We start from the raw sequence: 5000 nt of genomic DNA on the forward strand, positions 1-5000 counted from the left end.
ATTGGAGATCAGCATATTTTTCATAGAAGGTATCATGGGAGTGAAGAGAAATAACTAAAACACACGACAAAAACAAAAAATAAACACATTATCCCATTGTAACTAGCCAACAATGCAAACATATTAGATTTCATATGATGCCTGTTATTAACTTCGAGCTAACAACCATTACACAGATAAATGTAATAGGTACCATTCAGTTTTAAATAAGTAGTAGGTGACATACCTTCCTCATGCACTGGGGTTGCCCCAGCAGACTGCAACTCAATGTATATCTGAGCATTCCAACTACCAAGGATATTACACTTTCTCCATTCGTCATGGTTTAGGTCCAATGCAACATAATTTAGACCACACAACAGATGGCTGAAAATTAAAAAAAAACACCCAGCAACATACAAATCATTTAGTTAGCAAATTCAAAAATTCAAAAGCAATAATATCAATACAATATGAATGAAACATAATGTAGACATTTAAGCTAATTTAGTTCACCTCGTGATTGAATAACGGTACAAGAAAATAAATCACTTGTCATAAGAAGTTACAAACAAATATGTGGTTAGGTAGGGTACACACAAGAATAAAAGATAATCGAGAAGCGAAAGTAAAGCAAGTATTGGAAGAAACATTATATTGAGTATTAGCGCTTTCATTTATCCATTATTGTTTCATCATTTCATATTTGGCGATTCTAGCTGGTACTACAATCATAAAATTAGCGATACTATCAATTCATTTTTCGTTACATAGGATAGGTGTCAGAATAATCTTCATACATCACACATCTAAGGAAAAAAAGTAATGAGTTAGTACTTACTTGGATAATTCTTAATTAGAGTTGATGAAAAAGTAGGTAACTGAAACTGGCACTCATCATATTGGACAGCAAACAGGAAACAAAATTAACTTAGTCAATTATAGTAGATGCCATCTACTAGTAAGTTGTGGATCAAATTGACACGACTATGTCACTAAATAAATAGATGCATGATGTCACAACATAAACAACAAAATGATGCAAACTTATATTGCCTATATACATTTAATGAGAAAATATGATTTTAACTGACTTTTCCGTAGTAAAATAATGGGGGTTAAATGGCCCTCAAATAAGAAATAAATAGGACTTTCGAGTATTTTACTATGTGCAAGTCATGGGGGCCAAATGGACCCCAAATCAGGAAATAGGACTTTCTAGTATTTTTCTCTTTGCAAGTCATGGGGGCCAAATGGACCCCAAATCAGGAAATAGGACTTTCTATTTTAGTATGGAAATAGGGTTAACCAGACAATACATGTTCAAGGTTACACATAGTTTTGTGTATTGGTCTGTTATATTTCCGGATGGAAATATTGTGAGCTTCTTAGTCAAGCGCATACTATCTTTTTCACCACCCACATCTTTATATAATATATTGGTTGCCTTCTTGGGGAAAGTCGAATAATTAATGAGAGCGCAGGTAACAATTTAAGTTTTATTAGGTTTCAACGAGGTGATTTGAATAATAGATATAGTGTGTTTTGATTTATATTGGAATAGAATTCACACGTATTTGATTAATTTAGTCTAATTTGGGGATAAGTTACATTGGCATCTCAATATAAATATGTTGTCATAAAATAATGTATCTCAGTCTCTTTAATCTGATCTCATGACTACAAACAAATAATGTCAAATGTAAAAGACTACATCATCATCATCATCATCATAATCATCATCATCATCATCATCATCATCATCATCATCATCATCATCATCATCATCATCATCATCATCATCATCATCATCATCACAATCATTCTCATCACCACCACCATCATCAATTTATAATATTTTGTTAATCAATTAAAAAAAATTACCAGATTCAACGGATACAACAACTACATCATCATCTTCATCACCAACAACCACAACAATGTCAACTACGACAATTGCGACATCGATGTTAAAAGCAACAAGGACGACTTCGGCTGAGACGACGGAACAAGTTACGACATCAACCGTCGCCACCTCATCGACATCCTCCACGGCGAGACAGACTGTTTGTCCTTGTAGCTGTACACATCATGTCAATGTAACTACATTCTCCACACAGATAGAGGCCATAGTTAAGGACATCCACAGAGAACTGACAGTCTCCAAAACATCTTTGTCGTCCACAAGAAACAAGAAAGAGTCTGCGACAGACACACGGACAACCAGCATCACTATGGGAGTGTTTGCGATCATTCTCACATTTTCCCCTCTATGTTTTATGTTGGTTCTAGACCTGACCAGGTCACGGCACTCCGCGTCTCGCTCGTGGAACAAAGACAAGTGTCTTAAGAAGAAGGAAAAAGATAAAAATACATCGTGAAGAACGATGATAATTGTATGATAATGACATGATCATCACCCTCCTCGCCCTCGTCCTGCTCATTATCATCATCATCATCATCATCATCATCATCATCATCATCATCATTATTATCGTCATCATCATCATCATCATCATCATCGTCGTCGTGGTCGTCGTCATCATCATCATCATTTATTCACTGAACCGTTACTAATTACATCAACAATCAGTTAGCTTCTTTTACGACGGCCTCTTCTGATCCCCGACACTTTCAGAGATTATGTACAGCAAAGGACATCCACACAAAAAAAGTTAAAATGTCTTTGTCGTCCAACGAAATTTGACGAGTATCAGGGCGTAGCCATCGTTAACTTATATATAGAACGACGTTGACGTCACTCAGGTCTTTGCTATTGTTTTTTGTCATCCATATTTATGAGTAGTTCTCACTAAACTGTATTAAAAAGACTAAAAACGTTCAAGGTTACACATAGTTTTGTGTTTTGGTCCTTTATATTTCCCGAGGGCAATGTTGTGAGCTTCTTAGCTACGCGCACACTATCTATAAACATTCAAAGTTACACATAGTTTTGTGTATTGGTCCTTTATATTGTGCAATGTTATGAGTTTCTTAGCCAAGCGCACAGCATCTCTAGAGGATACATGGTGTGTCAGGCTTAAAAAGAAAATTGAGCTATTATATAGCGCGATATCAACTAAACGTGCTCAAAGCACTTTACAAGGGGTCCCTGGCCAACAGCAACACAACATTTAGGACGAGGCATGACGCCTGTTAGGCGATATTACAATTTGTCGGACAGAGGCAACGCTGTTAACGGCCAGGTACTCATTTTACACCTGAGTAGAGTGAGAGAATGTGAGTAAAGAGCCTTTTCCAAGGACTCAACTATGCGCCGAGCGAGGCTCGAACCCAGGACCTTCCGATCCGAAAGCGAGTGTCATACCACTAGACCACATTGCCGCTTGGTGCGTTGAGTGAGATTCAAGAGAAGACAAAGCTACAAGTCTGTCATTTGACATGGCATATATCCAAATTTTATTTGAACTGATGATAACGATGAGGACCCTTTCATACTTATATTGATGCTATGCATTTAGGCAAAATAATTACAATATGTAAAGAGACAAGAGACGGAGTACGTGGGAAGGAAAGTATTGGACTTACAATTAGCGGGAAAGAGGAAAACGTGACGAAAAGACTACATAGATGGTTGGATAAGGTAAAGGACGATATGAAAACACTGGAAGAAGATGATGCTCCGGACCGAGAAGCATGGAGATGTGACATTCATTATGGTGACCCTGCAAAATGCGGGATAAGCTGAAGACTGAAGAAGAAGAAGGAAGAAGAAGGAATAAGAAGGAAGAAGAAGGAGGAAGAAGAGAGATGAAGAAGAAAGAAGACAGGAGAAGGAAGAAGAAGAAGAAGAAGAAGAAGAAGAAGAAGAAGAAGAAGAAGAAGAAGAAGAAGAAGAAGAAGAAGAAGAAGAAGAAGAAGAAGAAGAAGAAGAAGAAGAAGGAGAAGAAGAAGAAGAAGAAGAAGAAGAAGAAGAAGAAGAAGAAGAAGAAGAAGAAGAAGAAGAAGAAGAGAGAAGAAGGAAGAGAAGAAGAAAGAAGAAGAGAAGAAGAAGAAGGAGGAGGAGGAGGAGGAGGAATGAGGAAGAAAGAAAGAAAGAAAGAAAGAAGAAGAAGAAGAAGAAGAAGAAGAAGAAGAAGAAGAAGAAGAAGAAGAAGAAATTATATCTGACAGCCGGATATAACATATCAAAACACAAAAATATGTGTCAAGATATGTCTTTTGTCTGAGTGATATAATTTAATAACTAATCACTGGCTGTCTAATACAATAACAAAGAGCTGAGTGATGTCAATTTTTTTTCCCTCTGTTATGAAAACAGAGGTTTTAAGTTCTTAACCATTATCAAAGTCCAGTTTGGGTGCTTCTTAATGTGACTGACAATAGACAGATAACCACGCTTGTCGGACAGTCTTTATAATGTAAACAATGGAAGAGATTGCTAAACATAGCGAATTACATATGGTTTACAATCGATGGCATGTCTAAGTAAAGTACCCACTCTGCTACCTAACTATCATCTTCCTGCTTCAACTCCCAATGGTATCTATTTCCTACAGTCCAACGTTAACTCCCCACTGGCGTGCACTTCCCTGAGTCCCAGGTTCAATCCCCATTGGTGCCCACCTCCTATAGTGTCAGGTTCATTCTCCTCTGGTACCCAACTCCCTTAGTCCGGCTTCAACTCCCAATGGTAACCATCTCCCTTTAGTCCCAGATTTATTTCCCACTGATTTCCATTTTACATAGTCCCAGGTTCACTCCTTACTGGCGCCCACCACCTACAATGTCAGGTTCATTCTCCTATGGTACCCAATTCCTATAGTTCGGCTTCGATTCCCACAGGTATCTATCTCCCACAGTCCCAGGTTAACTCCTCACTGGTGTGCACTTCCCCGAGTCCCAGGTTCACTCCCCAGTGTTGCCTACTTCCCATAACTTTGTGGGATATTGTCAGGTTTCAGCGGTAAAGAAGTAATTGCTTTGTTACGAAACCCGTGGAAACTCGTCGATAACCATAGTCTCAGGCTCACTACCTACAGGTGTACACTTCCCTGAGT

Source organism: Berghia stephanieae, chromosome 13 (genome assembly GCF_034508935.2).
Source record: "Berghia stephanieae isolate SIO BIC M18660-M18661 chromosome 13, UCSD_Bste_1.3, whole genome shotgun sequence".
Classification (NCBI taxonomy): Eukaryota; Metazoa; Mollusca; class Gastropoda; order Nudibranchia; family Aeolidiidae; genus Berghia; species Berghia stephanieae.